We start from the raw sequence: 22,332 nt of genomic DNA, 5'->3' as shown, positions 1-22,332 counted from the left end.
ATTGACTAAGTACCACACGAAGAAGATCCTGATTGTTTTTTTGTTTTTTTTTTTTGTTTGTTTGTTTTTTTTGTTGTTTTTTTTTTTTGACACTGGCTCACCAGTGTCACAGGGATATCCAGTCACCACTCCCGTCCAGTTTTGTTTACTTTCAGTTCACTTAGTTTCTTATATTGCATCATAATAGCACTCATTCACATTCTGCCACCGCCTTGGCTCCTTATTTTTATTAGTCACCAGAGCACAAAGTCCTCAAGGTGAGCTATTGTGACCAGTCATTGTCCGGCGTCCGTCGTGCGTCGTCCGTCGTCCGTCTTCCGTCAATATTTGCCTTGTGAACACTCTAGAGGCCACATTTTTGACCCAGTCTTGATGATCTCTAGGTCAAGTTTGAAACTGGTTTATGTGAAGTCAAACCCTAGGTCAGTAGATTAGATCAAAGGAAAAGCTTGTGAACACTAGTGACCACACTTGTAACCCAATCTTTATGATACTCGGATAGAATGTTAGTCTTGATGGTCAAGTTTGAAACTGGGTTTTGTGGAATAAAAAACTAGGTCAGGATGTTAGATAAAGTAAAAGCTTGTAAACACTCTAGAGGCCACATTTGTGACCCAGTCTTTAAGAAACTTAGAATGTTAGTCTTGAAAATGTCTAGGTCAAGTTTGAAACTGGGTTATGTAGGGTCAAAACTTTAAAATTAGGTCACTAGGCCAGATGAAAGGAAAAGCTTGTAAGCATCCTAGAGGCCAGATTTGTGACCCAATCTTTATGAAACTTGGTCAGAATGTAAGTCTTTGTGATCTCTAGGTCAAGTTTGAAACTGGGTTATGTGGGGGTCAGAAACTAGGTCAGTAGGTTAAATCAAAGAAAAAGCTTGTGAACACTCTAGAGACCACATTTTATACCCAAACGTTATGAATCTTGGTCAGAATGTTAGTCTTGATGATCTTTAGGTCAAGTTTGAAACTGGGTCATGTGGAGTAAAAAACTAGATCAATAGCTCAGATCAAAGGAAAAGCTTGTAATCTCTCTAGAGACCACATTTTTTACACAATCATTATGAAACTTGGTCAGAATATAAGTCTTGATGATCTCTAGGTAAAGTTGGTCATGTAGGTCAAAAACTAGGACGGTAGGACAGATCAAAGGAAAACATTGTGAACACTTTAGAGACCAAATTTGTGATCCAATCTTTATGAAACGTAGTTAGAATGTTAGTCTTGATAGTTTCTAGGTCAAGTTTGAAATTTATGTTGGATCAAAAACTAGGTCAGTATGTCAGATCAATGGAAAACCTTGTAAGCAAACTTAGAGACCGCATTTGTGACCCGATGATCAGGTTTTGAAACTGGGTCATGTTGGATCAAAAACTAGGTCACCTTGTCAAATCAAAGGTAAAGCTTTGTGAACACTCTAGAGACCACAGTTGTGTCCCAATATTTATTAAACTTAGTCAGAAAGTTTGGCCTGATGATTTCTAGATCAAGTTTGAATCTGAGTCATATGGGGTCGAAAACTAGGTCACCTGGTCAAATCAAAGTAAAAGCTTGTGAACATTCTTGAGGCCACAGTTGTAACTCATTTTTTTATGAAACTCGGTTAGAATGTTTATCTTAGTCATTTCTAGGTCAAGTTTGAATATGGGTCATGTGGGGTCAAAAACTAGGTCACTAGGCCAGATCCAAGAAAATTCTTTCAACACTCTAGAGACCACAATTTAAGTTTGAAACTCATGAGAATTAGTCAGAATGTTTGTTTTGATACACTGTAGGTCAAGTTCGAATCTGGGTCATGTCGGGTCAAATGAAAAACTTGTGAAATCTCTAGAGGCCACAATTGTAAACAATTCTTAATGAAATTTAATCAGAATGTTTGTCTTGATGATCTTTAGGTCAAGTTCAACTCTTGGTTATGTGGGATCAAAAACTAGGTCAGTAGGCCAGATAAACTCTAGTGAGCGTTATATAGGGCCATCATGGGCCTCTTGTTTTCCTTTAATTTACTTGATAACATTCATCCTCCTTTCTCCTCGATTTTCCCGTCCCCATTCTCTTCCTTTGCACGTATTATTACCTTCAGTTCAGGTTCTTGATATCGACATCCCATACTGCCATACATACCCCTTCCCCAACCCTTCCCACACCGGCTTTTTTACTGCGCTGTCCCAGTCTGCTTATGAACGGGCTTATTATGCACCGACACACAGAGTTCCTGTTTGAGTTTTGCTTCTCATTTGGCTAACTTGATATTACAACTACATCTGTACATTCTGTATTCAACTCCTTGGCTGTATGGTTAAGGTCATTTACTTCCAATCACTTGCACTTCGCCGATGTTGGTTCGAGCCTCGCTCGGGGCTTTAAATCCTTACGTGAGGATGGCATCCAGCTGGTGGCTTATTAGTTAAGGAAAGTCGATGATTCTACCTAGAAGCCCATCCGTGACGAAATAATTCACGATAAGACACCTTTTGTCTTCTTTCACCATCAAAAAGCTTGGGATTCTCCATAGGACCTTTAAGTGTGTAGTGCGACGATAAACAATAAAATTCTTTTCAGTTTCCATCCAATTAAATTGGAACTTGTTATCTATCATCTGCATGAAGTTTACATGCATATATTGTCGAGAATTTATGTCAGATTTTCTTTTGAGTCGTCCCTTTTTGACTTTGTGTTTCATTCTATCAAGTATTTTCAGGGGCGGGGAAAATGATGTAACAGATGAATGATTATGTTGTATAATTAAAAAAGAAACTGAAGAAAAATACAGAAAAGATGTGGATCAAACAGTGAGTGACTAAGTGATGTATACTTTACAATTTCTTATCTTTCCTATCTATAAGAAAAGGCAAATCATACACATGTACATGAAAGGAAATGATGGACAATTAAATGTCATTTTTCTTTATTGATAATTAGAAATTTATTCAATGGTGGATAATAAAGCAGATAAGATATATGAAAGTACTTTAGATTTAAAAATAAGTATCTGTCGATTATGATTCATGAAACTGACTCCAGATATTCATCTCAACAAGCCTGTACAGCAGTTATTTTACAATTGTTTGCTTCTCATGCAAGGTCAAAGTTGCAGCTTGAGGCCAATTTTTTAGTCTTTGATTCGGTGGCATGTCCATAATTGTCTATTTAACCATATTTTACCCTCAAGTAAATAGTTTCATGAAACTAACGTCAAACTCATATTTTATTAAACTGACTTGCAGAACCTGCATAGGCTTTGGTTTCAAGCCAGAAGTGTGTCTCTTTGAATACTTTCAATGATTCTTATGGTTTTTGTCTATGTTCACCTACACAGAGCAATAAACAGAGCCCATATATTGCTTCCATATAGTTCTAGGGTCGAGCTGAAGTGTCCACTTCTAACTTTCAAATTTCATGCCCAGATCCCTTGCAGGACTTTTTCAAATATAAAGCTGATAAAAATGATGCAGGCACAGGTGCATCTGGTCCTGTTGTGTTGGTGAAAGGTTCAGACAAGGACGAGGACCAAGGTTTTAATCTTTCTTGGCTTTAAAATCATGTCATCAAGTTATTTTGATACATTTATGTTCAATACTGTGAAATCATTTATTTCCGCTTGCATGAAATTTCACGCAAACGGCAAGAAAGAGAGCTTCGCGCGTGCTTTAATTTACGCATTTTCAACTTAAGAAAGAATTTCTTTTAATATTGTTTTAAAAAATTGCCAGTACCGTGTATGAACGTAATGAAATTAGACAAAAAATGGAGACATGAGCTTAAAACGGATGCAGTTGTCAAACGTCTGTTGAACGAGAAACTAGTCATTAGTTCTGTGTGCAGCGATGATTTACGACTAAAGAAACAGAGAAGACATCTTCTCCTTTACATAAAACTACTTTACAGTCGCTATATCCGTATTTCTTCAATGAATTTCTGTATTTTCCTTAACACGTCCGTATTATCCCGATTTAAACAATTTTCGTTTAAGTCTATTTTTGCTATACCTCGGACAAATTTTCACATCGATAAGGCCTTAAAAAATTCTTTGTTTCCGGTAACATGCTCAAAAAAGATAGGGTAGGTAGGTCGGAAATTTTTTGGGGGGATTTTTTTATTAAGGGAGACTTTTCAGAAATTATTTTTGTGTCAAAAAATTTGAATTTAACGTCGCACCGACACATGATAGGTCATATGGCGACTTTCCAGCTTTAATGGTGGAGGAAGACCCTAGGTGCCTCTCCGTGCATTATTTCATCACAAGCGGGCATCTAAGTAGAACCACCGACCTTACGTAAGCCAGCTGGATGGCTTCCTCACGTGAAGAATTCAACACCCCGAGTGAGGCTTGAACGCACATCGATGAGGGGCAAGTGAGTGTCAAAAATGGATACAGATAAGGGGGTTATGCCTTCAGAGCATCAGTAAGTTGATTTCTAACATCACTGGCCATGTTTAACGCATAAAAAGTGCAGTTTTGCAATTTTTTGTTAAAAAGTTAAAACCATATTCTCCAAAGCCATAAAAGCATTTAGGATTGGGCCAACAATTTAGGGTAGGTCGAAATACAGGAATCAAACAAATATTTGTTTACGCCTAACTGGGTACTGTCCGAATAAATCATTTTCAAGCTCGGAGCGTTAGGGTTTCGGGTTTTGTTGCAACCCTGTGTCAGTTCAGATATATTCAAATATCATAGTGCAAAAATCCGTATTTTTACGGATATCCCCTGATACAAATTATTGCCGACAACTCTTAATTGGATTAAACACACAATACAGCCGCTTTCTCTTACTTCTGGTGTTTCATATTGACATGAGATTATTGAAAAAAAAAGTAATTTTGATTACGGCAATATTTTATTTTATGCTAACTAATGAAATACTGCATTCTATAAGTGAAATATATCAGTCACAGGTTATCAGTAACTGGTTATCATTCATAGTACCATTTTCTGACACAGAATAAGAATAAAACAGAAAACTTGTTTGTTTTGAGTTGATATGGTATGTAGTGGTGAAATTTTAATACTTTGAAATATGAAAATTTTATCACTGCCAGATGAGATATATACCATCTCCACTCAAAACAAACAAATATTCTTTATGTATTACACCATTAGTGAAAAGACATACTCATTAGTTCATAACATTTTGCACTAACTTTAATCTACTGTTTTATTTACAAAATCTGTAACTATTTCTACTTCTCGGTCCTCTTTTTCGAAACATTGTCCCAGGAGATTAAGAGCTGTTTCCCTTTGTCAAAGGTTTGGGTCCTGGCCAGTAGTCCTAAAAAGGTTTGAAAAAGATCTTTGCTTATCATCAAGAAAGCTGTAGGTCCTTTACTGTAGAAATTACAAGTAAGTGAGTGAATCGACAGCTGCATAGCATATCAAACTGCCCAAACAACCTCCGATAGCAATCCCTTGTTCCTTCGAGTAGAACAGTTCATACTGTAGCTCAGTAGGAATACAGTTGATTTCACATGACAGAAATTTTACACAGGATAGCATATTTTAAAACTTCTTCGTTACGAATGTCAAATATTTCACAAAATCCCCTCCTTGGCGTTTGGCGGATATGACTACAAATAGACTCAACAACGTTTTGGTCATAGCTTCCTTCAATATCTCTTAACACACATTCTGTTCTGTTCCATTCCCCTGTACTGTAGAAGATGGATGCTAGCTTCAGTTTACTAGATGCTACATCTGTGTTCAAACCAAATGAGATCCATGTGAGAGCTGCATCTGATACATCATTGTACTGTTGAATGTTGAGTGATGACAAGATAGATCACAGTGTTGTGCAGAGCCGTAGTGAAGGAGGTTGCATGCTGTTTTGTCCAATGCTTGACATTGATAACATATAATACTTAGATTGGAAATGTACTTCAGCAATGTTTCTATAGCCACTTCGTTACTGCTGTTGTCAATATGATAAGCCTCTGTGTGGATACATGTCATTCTTGCGATTGTTTCTAACATATCTGCTGCAACAAAGGCGCTTGCTTTAAATGGAAAGATATTATTCAACTTTTGCTTCAGCCTTAAACCAAGTTCATCGCATTTGATACCCAGTAATGATGTTCCTTCACTGTATATGATATGCTGCAATATTTCAAGAAGGTGAGGTTTAGATTCATGAGGTATATGCCCTGCCATCAAATTGTTTCCAGGTTTGATGAAATGATGACAGTTTTCATTCAAAACACTGTTGTAGAGAATAAAAAACACGATAATAGACAAACAAGTAAGTTTGATTCTCTCCAGAAATCAGACTTAGTATTTGCAATCAGTTTATATAGAACTGTTTTACACATAAAACTTGAAATGGTGTCTTCATACCATGGTTTGATGTTATTCTTAAATATCATCTTCATCAAAACGTAACACCGGATCTGTGTGATATTGAGATTAAACATTAAACACCTTTCCGCTAGAGATGTTGATATTCTCCATTCAAACTCGCCATTTTCACTGCCTCTGCTTCCTGTTCCAAAAACAAAACACTCAGTGTTGCCACAGTACCGTTTCATATCATCTGAAGGCCACTGGCCTTCACCTTGCCAGTTTAACTATTGCTTAGCTTGTAGAGGCCATGATTTACATTGGTAAGCAAAAACATGGTCAGTTTCCCGAAACCCAGGTTGACCAGTCAATGTATGTGCTGGACCATGTCTCACCAGTTCCACATCACGATGCGCTCCTGTTGCTGCTGATCCTACTGCTGCTGCAAATGAAGAAATTATTGTATTTCTCAATACTACTCTCTTGTCATGGTAATCATCAGGTGTATTATTGTATGGAGAAGGAAACTCCTTACTCAAGCATTGTAACAAACAGTAACCTAGTGGTGTACTCTCATCCTGGATCATCAAAAAACTTGTCACACCAGGTTGACATTCTCTCCTGTCTTGAATCAAGTTACAGTCACAAAAACACGTAAGTTTGTCAACGTCTGATTTAAGTCCGTCTGTAGTTGAGCCCTCAGACTGGCTGCCTAAAATGTATACTGAACTATTTAAATCGTGTCGTTGCAGTGATATTGTATGTATATATTCTTGAAGCAGCCTTGCTCTTCTTCTTTCCTGTACTATTCTTTCATCTACTTCTATGTCAGCAAGAACCTCTTAAAGACCCATCGACACAGTTTGTATATAATCTGGTGCTTGAAACATTCTGAAAATAAATCAAAGTAACCTAGATACAAGAAATTACCATTGTATTCAATTTGTTTGAAAATCTAAAAGATACATTTTAAAGTTCTAGATTTGTCTCGCTTAGTACCAAGATAGAGCCTGAAATTTCTTAAAACGCATAAGAATACGTACAGTGTAATATATGATAACATTTAATTCATTAGACTTTTAATTATAAATATTTTTATTTTGTTATAAACAGTTTTATAAGAACTTCTGTTTGTTAGTATAATGTCATATCACATAAAAATAAAATAAATTACATGAAAGTAAGTTACCTTTGTTTCGGAATGAAAGCAGCAAAGTGATAATAAACCTCTTGAAGATACTATATCTGAATTGATTCAAACTAATGTCTCAAAACTCCTATAAATGTTTAAACTGTGTAGTTATATGATTTACATTTGTAGGAAACAAGATTTTACATAACTTCCTCTATTTGTTTTAAGAGGAAGTTAACTCTGGCTATATCACCAGTATTTGTTAATCAATAGTTACAAGGAGGAGGAAGTTTTACAGAAAGGATTGAGTTCTTCTGATAACCTGTCATGTTTTCTTTTGATAACTGTTACTGAGTTCTTGGAAAGCATTAAAGATTTCTTCTGATATCTGTATGACAAAACAGGGAATCGGTCGACACAATACTAATTATTTATCTTTAGAAAGAGAAAATGGGATGTACAACTAATGTTTGATGATCAAAGTTGCCTAATGTTTTGTGCTATGCGTCAGAAGAAACTGTTTAGTGTCATAATCAGCGCAAATTCTTTGAAATCAAGACATAATACCCATTAATGACGTTCCTTCACTGTACATAATATACTGCAGTGGTTCAAGAATGTGAGGTTTATATTCATGAGCAACTATACTGAACAGCAAAAGAAACTATCCAGATGTAAAACTGGTATATTTTGAAATAAAAGAATATTTTTTTTTCTGATTTGAATTGTTTCTTCATACCAAAATTACACTTCAAGATCTTCACGTGGTATTTTTTTAAAAATCAACCGTGAAGTCAGTAGTCCCACAATAGCCGTTTGAAAGGCTGTATCTTCTGCGCGTCAGTTGCATTGTAACATCCTAAATGGGCGCTCGCGTTCAATTTGATTCAGTGGTGCGATGCAACCAACAATATTTTTACTTTAAACTTTATGCAGTTTTTCGAGTTAAGGTTTAGCAGTATACATGTATCACAAAACAGCAGATATTTTTTAGTAAATGAACAGCATCTTGACACACAACTTATCAGTCCAATACATGTTTTTACTTTCTGTCCCACAGAGTTGGATATTTAAAATATTCTAAATGAGTTGTCCCGCTTTAAATAAGAATGCCATTTGTAAAGAAATAAGTAAACAAATGACAAAAACAGAAACTTCTATTTTGAATGGAGATTCTACTGCTGAGTATGTTGAACCAGTGATGTCATCCCAACAAATTTCGCGGGCAGATACCCAGTAAACTCTAGTCGAATGTGCCATAATTCAGAGACTTTGTTGGACTGTACGGTAAAGAAACCTAGGGTTTCTGCTAAAGCGCACTCTATATTCTGAACCTAATAGCCCTGGTTGTACAACAGTTTACAGGTGACTGCAGCAGATGTCCATGTTAATGTAAACCTTCCATAGAACATTTGATAACTAAGTTACACTCTGTATATGCTATTTAACTCTCTTAATGAGAAGGTTGAAAAACTTAGAAGTAGTAGTTGCTAACAAAGTCGCACAGGTGCTAGATAAAGTATTAGCAAAGAAATGAACAAGGTCCGTGAAGATGTTGATAGTCGTATATTTGACATGGAGGAGAGTATCCGCAAAGACATCAGACCTCGACCCGGTGAATGTAAAAATTGAATCACTTGCTTCGAAAGACAACTCAGCAGTTGGACTAAGGATGTGAGATTAAATATTGTCATATGAGATTTGCCTGAATCTGCGAACAAAAACATTGTGAATAAAGCTAACAAAATGTTCAAAGATGGTTTTAAAGTGCATGATGTTACATGTGAAAGTGCAGAACTTAAAATGTCAAAACTAGAAGCTAAATCGGGTATAGTGATTGCCAAGATGAAAAGCTTTGAAGAAGAGCAAAATGATGTCGAAACAGTCTGCATTGAAATCAAACCCACAATTTTCAAAAGTATTTCTTGATCATGTCAAACCACAGGCTGATCGTATTCGGGATAGTAATTTCAAGGCTATTCTTAATGTCATTGTTGCTCATACCTAGTTATGAAAGGCGGTCGTGTTGTTCGGAGGGATTCCCGTTCGGAGTCTGAAAAGTTTACTGTAAAGTTATGTTAAATATACACGAAGCTAAGGTTGAGGAGAGTACACATTCCTCATTTGACAAGTTTGATCGAAGTTACTTTAATACTTCTTTTTTGAGTAATCCAGAAGTTCAGGGTTAAATAGAACAATTGATACATTAGAACAAGGAATGCGCAAACAAAGTGGTATAGATACTTTATATAATGAATGGTGTTGTACTGTTTAGGATTCTATGTATACTGATATTCCGTATAAAACTGTTAAAACAGGAAGTAGCAGAAAAAAAACATCGTTCCGGTAAACCTTAGTGGACCGAAAGCCTGTTAAAGTTGTGGTCTAATCTGTCTGTTGCAGAACGACGTTGGCTTTATTGCGATAATAGTGCTGTTCTAAAGGCGAAACGCCATTACTGGTATAACCTGTAACAGGAATTGGTAGATGAATGTAATATTAACCAGACTAAGTTTTGGAAATAGTTCGGGAAAATTGGAGTTGGCTTTAGTAAAAAGAATTCAATTCTTAATGAGATGATACTAGATGATGGATCTTCGTCAACATGTATTACTGATATATGCGGAAAACTGATTTTAGTAGTTTGTTTAATAAATCTTCAACACATTCACTTTGATACTGATTTTAGTAATATCGATGGTATATCTTTTAATGATGATATATCTGTTCTCAAGGTACAGAAAGCTGCTGATAATTCTAAACGTGGTAAGCTTGTAGAATAGATGAAATACCATCAGAAGCATTGAAAATGATACAACCATTATGTTTTTACATGTTGTATTTAATGTTTGTTTTAGTAATGGAACTGTTCCATCAAAATGGTTTTAGAAAAAGAACAGGTACTGTAGGTCATTTGGAAACAATAACTTATATTACTGAGTCTAGGAAAAAACTTAAACAATCAATGATTTGTTCCTTTATTGATTTCAAGAAAGCGTATGATTATATAAATCGTGACCTTCTTTGGAAAAAATTGTTTGATATTGGAATAAAAGGAAAAATGTTATCTGTCATACAGTCATTATACAGTTCTGTATTATCTTGTGTAAAAGTTAATTCACATTGTACTGATCGATTTAAAGTAAATTCTGGTTTAAGGCAGGGGTGTATACTGTCGCCACTTTTGTTTAATCTTTTGATTAATGACATAGCCCTGTATTTGAAATGGTATAGAGTGTAGTGATGATATAATATGCATTTTAATATATGCAGATGATAATGTTTTAATGGCTGAAAACGAGATAGATTTACACCGTTTACTTAATGCATTGAATGACTGGTGTGTTTCAAATGGTATGGCTATAAACTGTACAAAAAAGTCAAGTAGTTCCCTTTTGTTCTATCTGTAAGTTTTGGTATTGGTGATGAGACATTGTTGACTGTTGATAGATATACGTACTTAGGATTGGTTTTACATGAAAATTTGCACTAAATATAACTGCGAGGCAGTGGCTCGGAGTGCAAACATGGCTCTTTGGCTTGTAATTGCGAAATGCAAGTCAATAGGTGGTCTACCTTATGTGTACACTTGCCTTTATGACTCAGTGGTTTGGCCGACCATTAGTAATGGAGCAGCCATGTGGGGTGTTAAAACTTATTCATGCATAAACGCATGCAATGCGACACTTCCTTTGCTTTGGTAGATACACACCAATTGCGGCTGTGCCCGGGGAAATGGCTTTGTTGGCTCCTAGTATTAGACAGTGGAAGTCTGTACGTTTGTACTGGGCCCGTTTGTCCTCCATGAATAATGATAGGCTAAATAAACGGATTGCACTCTGGTCCAATTCAGTGTGCAATAGTACATGTAAGAATTGGTTTTATTCTGTGATAGATGCATGTTTAAAAGCTGTGATATGAATTAGTACTGTCATATTAATGATAATATACCTAATGATAGGTTTGTGAATAAGACAGAATCTATATTGCAGTTGGAATATTGTACGGAAATGCTTCAATCTATCAACAGTATCACAGGACCTTCTGGACGTGACAGTAATAAATTACGCACGTATTGTCTTTTGAAAACAGAATATAATGCGGAAATATATTGTAAATTGATAATGCCACCGCGACATAGAGCCGCTTTCAGTAAGTTTCGCTGTGATATTGCTCCGTTGAGGATAGAAACTGGTCGATACAAAGGCTTGTCAAGTGATAACAGGAAATGTCCCTTCTGTGACAATATTAAGACATGAGAAGCATGTATTACTAGCTTGTAGCTTATACAGAGATCTGAGAGAAATAGATCTACTTTTTAACAAAGCTGTAAGCGTTGATAGTAATTTTACAAATATGTCTAAACATGATCAGTTGGTTTTCCTATTACTAATCTAAATATGATAAGGTTGTTTTCCAAAAGCTGCCTTAACATGTACGTAACAGCGTCGTCATTTTTACCTATGTAAATAGTATCCTTTTCTTTTCTTATTGTTCAGGATTAGCATGCATGGAAACCAGTGGCTTCAACTTAATACAAACATTCTTTACCATTTGACTTCTATAAGTGCATGCGACTGCTTTCCATGTTAATTCTATTTCATTTTAAAAGTTACTTACAAATGCTCTTTTTAGAGTACATTTGTAATTGTGTAAGGGTGGACATATTTCAGTCTCTTTTAGCTTTTATAAAACATGGCTATATACTGTGTTTTATTTCCTTTATTGTATTGTACTATGAATTGTATAGAAGAGACAGAAATAAACACACACATATATATATACATGTATATATATATATATACTTTCAATCCGGACCTTGCACCAGCACAATAGAATTTGATGCACCTGTCAATTCCTCATTTCTATAAGGTTATTTGAAAAAAGGGATTTGGGCTTTTAAATGGATAGTAAGACTATGAAGACATGGTTTTTAATGCATCCTTTTTATAATGTTAATATTTGAAAAAAAAGCTTGAAAGGGATTAGGCATGAAAATAGATAGTAAGAAGTCGACACTTCACCTGAAAGATATGAGTACTGCATATTGCTTTGGTTAGGTGAAAACGGTATCAAACATTCATGAGAATCCTCCATGAGGTTTAATGGGTGCTGACTGGAATAGCAGTCAAAGACACACACTTCTAGCTTTAACTTGTGACTTTGATATTTGGACGACAAAAATATTGTGTAGGTTCTGCAAATCAATATGATGAAATGTAAATATAATGAAACTTCTTTTGTAGGTTAATTTAATATGGAAATGCCACCAAATCAAAGTCTTAAACAATTGGCCTCAAGCTGCAACCTTGACCTAGCAAGACTAGCAGATTATTGTAAATCACTGCTGTACAGACTTGTTAAGATGAATATCTGACCTCAGTTTCATGAATCATAATCGACAGATGGACCATAGGAACTCTTCCTTGATAGGGGATTATACTTATTTTATACCTCTAAATATGAGAAAGTACTTTCATATATCTTGTCTGCTTCATTGTCCATATTTTGATGTAATGGCAAGCATTAATCTTTAACATGCTAAATTTCTATAATTAACTTGTCAGTCTTTCAATTTGGTCAGTACCAGTAACTGTTTAAAGGGGTGTTTACCAAAACAATACTGACTGCATGACGAACAGCGCAGATTTTGATCAGATTGCACGGATATGCAGGCTGATCATGATCTACACTAGTCGTAAAGGCAGACTCCATCAAGTCAAAAAATTGCGAACTAATAGGCAGTTTTGCCGTATTAACATGAATACCTGGACAACACGCAGTTTTGCTACTTGCCAGATGATAACTGGAAATGTGATATTTTTAGAGAAGTATGTCTACATATGTAAGTGTATATCTGGTTGGCATCAATATGCCACCATAGAAAGCTAAAGCTATACTTTCTGACTGAAAGACCAGAAAAGAACTTGACGGAAGGACGGAGAGATTGACATCGCCTTTCCATAAACTTTCAAACCGCATACCATTATAAAGTTAAGTAACGACTGGTTGGCAAATATTGTTCAAATATCCAGAGTTAATCTCCTTTTAAAATAGATTGAGGAAGTAAAGATAAATCCAGCTTATCATATAACTACGCAGTTTAAACATTTATAGGTAGTTTAATCAATTCAAATAGAGTTTTTTCAGAAGGTTTATAATCAAATTGCTGACTTCACTCCGTAACAAAGGTAACTTACTTTCATATAATTCAATTTAAATATTTTTATGTTATCTGACATGAAAATTTTGTAATAAAATGAAAATATTTATAATTAAAAGTCTTATCAATTAAATTTTATCATTTTTCACTCCATATTCAAATACTTTATATGACGGCACTTGTTTCAACTGCAGGTTCAAACTTGATGTCTAGCGAAAAATATCCAGAATTGCAGAATATGTCTGTTAGATTATCAAAAAAGAGATATACATTGCACTGGAACAAGTTTATGAAGTTGATTACATGTTTGATTTATTTTCAGAATGTTTCAAGCACCAGATTTTATACAAACTGTGTCAGTGAAACTGTCAGAGGTTCTGGCCGATATAGGTGTGGATGAGAGAATTATACAGAAAAGAAGAAGAACATGGCTGCTGGCAGAATCCATGCAAACAATATCAGTACAACTACATGATTTGAATGGTACAATCTATATTTTAGGCAGCCAGTCTGAGGGCTCAACAACAATCGGACTTAAATCAGACGCTGACGTACTAAAATGTGAAAATGACTGTAACGTGATACAAGACTGGAGTGAATGGCAACCTGGTGTTACAAATTTCTTGATGATCCAGGATGAGACTACATCACCTGGTTACTGTTTGTTACAACGTTTGAGAAATGATGTTCCTCTTCCATACAATGATGTACCTAATACCCATCATTTCAGGGACAGGACAGGAAGAATATTATTGAGGAATACAATAATGGCTGCAGCAACAGCAGGAAAGGACGTAGTGAGACATGGCCCAGCACATATATATACTTGTCAACCTGGGTTACAGGAAACTCCAACTGACCATGTTCTTGCTTACCAATGTAAATCATGGCCTCTACAGGCTATTCAATTGTTAAATTGGCAAGGTGTATGTCAGTGGCCTTCAGATGATATGAAAAGATATTGTGGTAATACTGGGTGTTTTGTTGTTGGAGTAGGAAGCACGGGCAGTGAAAATGAGGACCTTGAATGGAGAATTTCAACATCTCTAGCGGAAAGGTGTTTAATGTTTAATCTCAATATCACGCAGATTCGGTGTTACGTTTTGATGAAAATGATATTAAAAACTTACATCAGTCCATGCTATGAAGACACCATTTCAAGTTTTATGTGTAAAACAGTTCTGTTCAAACTTATTGCAAATACACATTCTGAGTTCTGGAGAGAAACAAACTTACTTATTTGTCTATCATTGTGTTTATTTGTCCTGTACAACAATGTGTCGAATGAAAACTGTTCTCATTTCATCATACCAGGAAATAATTTGATGGCAGGACATATTGCTCATGAATCTAAACCACACATTCTTGAAATACTGCAGTATATCATATACAGTGAAGGAAAGTCATTGCTGGGTATCAAATGTGATGCACTTGGTTCAAGGCTTCAGCTGAAATTGAATAATATATGCACTTTCGAAACAAGTGCCAATGTTTCAGCAAATTTATTAAAAACAATCGCAAATGTGACCGATAGCACCAAAAATGCTTGCCTATATTTCATTAGCAACACCAGTTATGAAATGGCTATACAAACATTGCTGAAGTATCTTTTCAATCTAGTCATTATCTCTAATCAATGCCAAACTTTGGGCAAAACAGCTTGCAGCCTTCTTGCACCACGGCTCTGTACAACACTGGGCTCTATCATTTCATCTGTCAACATTCAACAGTACAATGGCATATCAGCTGCAGCTCTCACATGGATCTCATTCGGCTTGAACACAGATGTTGCATCTAGTAAACTGAAGCTAGCATCCATGTTTTACTGTATAGGGGAAATTAACAGAACAGAAAGCTTGCTCAGAGATATTGAAGCAAGGTATGACCAGAATTTTGTTGAACCTTCTTGTGGTTGTCATAATTACGTTGAACGAGCTCCGAGAAGAGGATTTGATGAAATACCTGAAATTCGTAATGAAGAAGCTTTGCAACATGCTACAGCATTCTGCGTAATTTTTTTACCATGTGAAGTAAACTGCATTCCAACTGAGCTAAAGTATGAACTGTTTGGCTTTACAGAAGAGGACATTGCTATCGGAGGTATGTTTGGCTGTTTGATGTACTATGCAGCTGTCGATTCTCTCCCTTACTTATTTTTTCTACAATACAAGACCTACAGCTTTCTTGGGAGACACGGTGACAAGGAAAGAGCTCTTTCAAACCTTATTAGGGCTACTGGCCAGGAGCCAAACCTTGGACACAGGGAAACAGCTCTGAATCTTCTTGGACAATGTATGGAGCAAGAGAACCGAGCAGTAGATGCTTTAAATTGTTATATGTTATCCCTAAATCTAAGCGGAAGGAACAGTTCTGCAAATGTCCATATAAGTAGGCTTCTATCGAATATGATAAATAATCAGGCCGGGAACTAATGACTCATGTAAAGCCTCGCCAAAAAGAGAATTTGGAGATGAAGTCCAGACAAAACTAAACAACCATTACTAAATTAAAAAAAGTCATTGAACAGGAAATTATCTTATTGCATCTCGTTCACGCATATGAAGCGAAATGTTTTTCTCTCAAAAATCCATAAATTTCAAGTACTTTGAAAATAACAAGTGGTACAAACTTGTTGAAATATTTTTGCAAGGTTTTAAACTGAAAACTATATTTGTTCTCATTTAATAAAATCAAGTTGGGAATATTAAAGGAGAGAATTATTTCCGAAGGACTTTGATGAACAAGAAAATACATGTAAATACGATATCTATATTTTAAAAAAAAAAGATTTTTAATTCAATAACTGAAACTTATAACTGACTATTTTTAGTGTTTATGAAAACTTTCGCAAAAACAATAACGAGGGTGTTCGTGAAAACTAAACAATATCATGATAACAGATAAATTTAAGATAGGTGAAAAGGAGAAAACTACAAGAAACGATCGGTCACGAAAAATGTTCATAAAGTGTGTTTCTTTAATACCTTGATAATTTTATGACTTGTACGTACAAATCGATTATTGTATGCAGTTTTCAATTCAAAATTATTTTACATGAAGCCCATTTCTAGACTGTAAGCTAATCAAATTAAAGTTAATTCGAATAAAATGTTTTATGCATCAAGCAAATATGATTTTTTTTGGACCTGTAATAAAACTTGCCAGGGAGCGTTAAACATACAACACTGATAAGGCTATAAATGCGTATCAATTACGGGTAGTTATTTGTAATGACAAGATATACTTTTATCTACTGTTTTATTTACCATATCTGTAACGTTTTAGGTCTATGTTACAAGAGATAGTAGAACCTTAAAACTATCACGTCAATATTTTTACTAAGACTTATTAAAAGATATATTTCACTTAAAATTTCATTCTGTCTCCGTCATTGCTAAATGGATTTGATTCAGTTTTTAAAATAGCCGTTTAATATCATCACCCACATTATATCACATACTTGTTAGACTCCTGCACTTATATTTTCTGAATCATATTCCTTTTGTATTTAGATTATATTTAGAAAAGTTGTCCCCATTAATCACACACATCATATGATACACGGTTGGTAGCTATGCAGAAATACTTTATGAATTATTTCTATCATTGACTTAGAATTTCAGTTTGAAATTTTGATGATTAGTTACTGATTGGATTTTTTTTTTCAAACTTGATGAGGTTATTCCTCGTAACCCACAAAATACTGCGCAGGGGTCATACCTCTTGCACCAGTATATCAGTACTCTATTAGTAAATGCATTGGTTTCAAATTTAAAAACAGTTGTTCATCATCACTCACATCTACTGGGCCATGACTTGACAGAAATATTCCTCCAATTATGCCCCTTTTTACTTAGAATCATCGTTAAAGATTTGATGATCTTTCGCTCTGTCTCTGCTATAATTGCTAAACGGATTTGATTCAAACGTAAAATATTTGCTCCAGCTGGGTTGGACAATGACTTAGCCCTTTACTTCAATTCCCCTTTAAATGATACAGAAATCTAATTTCAAGGTTTCAAAGGGATTCCCCAATAACCCTTTATGCATGATAACTATGAAGTGCAAATATGCTTAGTATATTTCTCTTTCTAGAAATGTTGGTGGGTGTGCATACCTCTCCTTTTCCCTTCTTTACAAAATATAGGGAAATGAGTTTAAAACGTAACAAAACGAACAAAATTGTGTTATTGTGTTCTGAATTGAAAGTTATATACTAGGCCATTTAAAATTTAAAGCACTTTAACTAATAACTTTTGAAACTTAACATTTTACTCAGAGACGCATGAAACATAAACCACTTTACATGTTGATTGGAGGACAAAACGGTTTAACTAAATACAAATAATGAAAATACAAGCTTTAAATAGCTACTACTTATCTTTAGTTGTGTGTATATAGGTAAACTACGTCAAAGCACACAATCTGTAAAAATGTTAAAGGATCAGTTTACTAAAAAGAGTTATTTCAGCCGAAAAAAAATGATCGTGGATAAAATACTTGGCCAGCTCATATTTCCATAGTTATGCCTCTTTTTAGCTTACAAATATAACAACTACATCTGTTTCTTGTGGTAACTAAAATTAAACTTTGAATACATAGTCAATATGAGGGGTAGATGGACATATTATCAGGTTTGTTTTATTTTCTAAGGGGACTATGTGATTCTTTTACTATCAGGCATTTTAATGGACATAGTTCTTGTTCTAGTGTAAATTTCTTTTTCATGAAAAAGTTGACTTAGATTTAGTTTTACAAAAAGGTTAAGGGGAAATATCTATTTTATGCTAACCGACATACCCTGACAAATAACTGTTCGAGTTCAAAATGTGAGATTACCTGTTTTATATCCCCAAGTTTTAAGCCTAGGAGTCAAAAGTTTTAACAGCCCATCTGTTTTTGCAGTTCCGCACATATAGTAGGATAGTTTTTCGTATATATAATTTATTTGTAATATGCATTGCATGATAAACAGATTCTTGCAAAAACATCATAGGTACACACAAAGTGAATTCAAATATTAGTAAATTGTATGGAAAAAAATCATGTTAGAAGATTGTAGTGACATCAAACATTCATCTAGTAGTCAAGTAAAATGCTATCCAAAAAGGTATAATTTGTCATATTTAACAATATCTGAATAAAGAATGAACACCTTTACAGAAGTTAAGCAAATTGTCCACTTTGCATTCTTCTATCAAATTTAAAGTAGCATGCCTCCAGATTTGGCTAAAAAAATCTTTCTTTCAAATTGAAGTTTGGTCATATTATGAACATTAGAATATGAGTTTTTGTTTTTAAAGTTTTTTAAATATTCTAAATCAAAAAAAAACGATGACCACGCCGGGAATCGAACCCCGGACTGCCGCGGCAATAAAGACATTTTCCGTCATCGTAACCGATAGCGCTATAGCTGAAGTTGTGAATAATGACTTCAAAATTTAGATATTTATAATCGAAACAGTTTACCTGGAGTAAAAGCGTGACAAACGCTTTTCGATTTTCATCATGAAAAGTAGTAAAAACAGCAAATTCTCATGTGTTTCTGTAACATAAAGTTTGTCAGTAATAAGGTTTTAAAGCCTTCTTAAGAAATATAGCATTTATATTTATATTGATATCTAATTTTTTTTATTTTTTTTTTTGTCGAACGATCTGGAGGCATGCAGCTTTAAGACAGAGATGCAAGCATTTGGGAACCTTTTCGGTATCTTTAGTGTAGCCTTTTAAAAGACAGGGTAGTTTTTAAACTGATTTAAAAAAATTAGGGCCAAAGTAAGAAAAAAAAAACATCTTAAATCCACATTGATTACATCATTTGATGTTACCCGAGATAAAAAAAGAAATATTTGCTTAACTGATGAGGTCAAATAATATTACTCCAATTACCTTGGAGTAATGTCTGTAAATATGAAGCGTACAACTACACTTGATATCTTGAACCAGGTATGTTCCTATCAGAAACATAAGAGAAGAATATTACTATCAGCTAATGGTTTGCATGTATGTCGACATTATCCAAGGGGAAAAGCTCTGTTAGGCTTATACTGACATGTCCAAGGGAAAGAACTCTATTATGATTAGACAAAAAAGCTTACGGTGTGCTTGTGCACGTATTTCCTCTAGCTTGCTTATGAATATGTAGACAGATATTCAAAAGACCGACTGACTCTGTATGCGGGGGCGTAGGACTTGTAAAGTGTAAGTATTGGGCAATTTTCTAACATTACCTTATCATTTTGTGTACACATATACAGTCGATAAGTAATCTGTTCGTAGCTTTGCTTCTTTTTATAGAAGAATAAAGGAAGTAAAAAGGCCTATAGCTGAGTGGATGGTCTTTTCCTATGTATATCTAGTACCAAAAGGAAAAAAAACGTTTGTTTCAAAAGAGTGGCTTAGAGACATGGTAAATCAATGTTAAATAGAGCATGTGGTACTAGGTTAGGATACAGTAAGATTACTTATGTATCCTGTCACAATTATTACCACACTGTACCTATAGTTGTCCGCAGTCCGAGGTTTGTATAATTCCCATGCTTCATCAAATTTCTCTTAGGTGAACGTTTTCAGGGCATTTAGTTTCTCTGCGCTGATTAGTGTAGAAAGTTTTTTGTTGTTTTTTAATGATTCTACATTTGGGAGAGAAAATTTCATCCTTGATTGATATATGTAAAATTTTATAGTCAACATAATGGCATTCAATGCATTATTTGAGACCTTAAATCCAAATAGTACATTTTTGAAGTTTTGAAGACTAAGAGTTATGACACGTTTTAACAGCCCACCTTCCATTTTTGCAGTTCTGCACATACAGTAGGGTAGCTATTTGGCTAGGAGAACAACAGAGACCAGTAGCTCTTTTAAATCTGTTTCTTTTGATTCATCTTGAATTCGTTTACCGAGTACAAATAACAATAGAGAAAACAAAGTAGTGGCCACATAATTACTCTACCGTAACAGTAAGGTTAGAAAATCCCTTCATCCATCTGCCACATTTTCTTGGTCCTTCAACCCCTACAGTTTTGACCAAGTTGAAATGAAACAGGTTTTCACTATTAATATTAAATTTATATAATTATGCGTATTGATGGGACTTATAGTTTTGGTATAGGTCCCTTTTCGGACTGAGCCATATTAGAAGCGCCTCCGTACAATTTAAAGGCGCTCACGACAGTTTTCCGGACGGGTCAATATTTACCCCAACACAGTGCCAATTTGGTTGTTTCTAATCGATGTTTTTCATGACAGAGCTGGTGCAGCCGTTCTGCGCATGCCCGGAATGATTGTCAATTAGCCGCGCACGTAAAAATTACGCAATTTTTGTGTACAAAATACATAATATACTGACTAAAGGTAGGGTTTGTAACACTATGGTTACAAAATAATATATTTAAGATATTTTCGTTTAAATTGAGTTAATCGGGTATATACCAGAGTCTGTACTATATCACAGGCGCACCAGCTCTGTTTTTAGTCACAGCCGTTTCTAATCCCGTATCGTACCCATACCGTACATCCGTATTCGAAAACTATGGGTTTTGTTCGGAGAAAGGCGGAAATTTTCATCATTCTATGACATCAAAATGCGTCAGAAACACGTAAAATTCAGCTTATTAAGAAATCTGCCGTTTGATAATTTGATATATCTATAAGTCATTTGCCAAAACACTGAAAGAGTTTCCGCAGCATTTGTCCAGAAGCCTTTAACCTGCACTCTTCAAACCTAGTGGGATGAATGGCTAAATGGAGTGGATAACACCTTTTGCTTTTAAGATCAATATGTTAAAGGTAAAGGATACGGCAGCCGAATTTATTTCTTCCTATAGAAATACAGAAAAAAAGTTTCTGCAGTCATACTTTCAGCGAGTTTATTACAAATGTTCCCGAGGTGAGCGACCTTGGTTCATTTGATCCTCTTGTTAAATATATTTGCCTTAAGCTGTGGACAAATACAGAATACTGTCAAGAGTTTGGCTGAATTTATGCCATTGTTTGAAATAAAAACTGATGACGTATTTCCTACCAACCTGCGTTGTATATAAGGTAGACATGACCAAATGTATGTGCAGAGTTTGATTTAAGGACGCTCGCTACTGTTTCGTTTTTTTTTCTATATAATAGATTTTGATGAAATGTTTTGTATTAAAAGATCATGCTATGATGTATTGAAAAAAGAAATAAAAATACTGGGTCACCAGCTTTGTTTCAATTTAATTTGCCCCTAGATATGGTGCTATTTTAAACATTTTTAAAATTTCTGTAATCCTAAAATATATTTCAGTAAAGTACAATAATCAGCATAAATTTGATTATCTAAGCGTTTTTATAACGGAAAACAATATATCTATTTGAAACATGCTCAGAGAAATCAAAAGAACATGATGTAAAGAAAGGAATACTTGTTCAGAAGACCCAGGGGCTATTTTTGCATCTTTTTGTCAGTTTTAAGTTGGTACTTCTGCTATTTTATCGAGTTTCACATAATAGAATTTAATCAAACTCTGCACATACCTATGGTTATGTCTACCTAATCTAAAACAAAAAGAAAATTGATAGGTCACCATATTAGATTTTGCTTAAATCAAATTACAACGAGTTGGGGTGTGGCGGGCATTTATACAACGCAGGCTGGTACGAAATACTCTTTCAGTGTTTGAGCAAATGACTTAGAAATATACACATAAAATTATCAAACGGCAGATTTCTTAATAAGCGGATTTTAAAGAGATTCTGAAACATTTTGATGGCATATAACGATGAA

Source organism: Mercenaria mercenaria, chromosome 17 (assembly GCF_021730395.1).
Source record: "Mercenaria mercenaria strain notata chromosome 17, MADL_Memer_1, whole genome shotgun sequence".
Classification (NCBI taxonomy): domain Eukaryota; kingdom Metazoa; phylum Mollusca; class Bivalvia; order Venerida; family Veneridae; genus Mercenaria; species Mercenaria mercenaria.
This window is presented reverse-complemented; position numbering follows the sequence as displayed.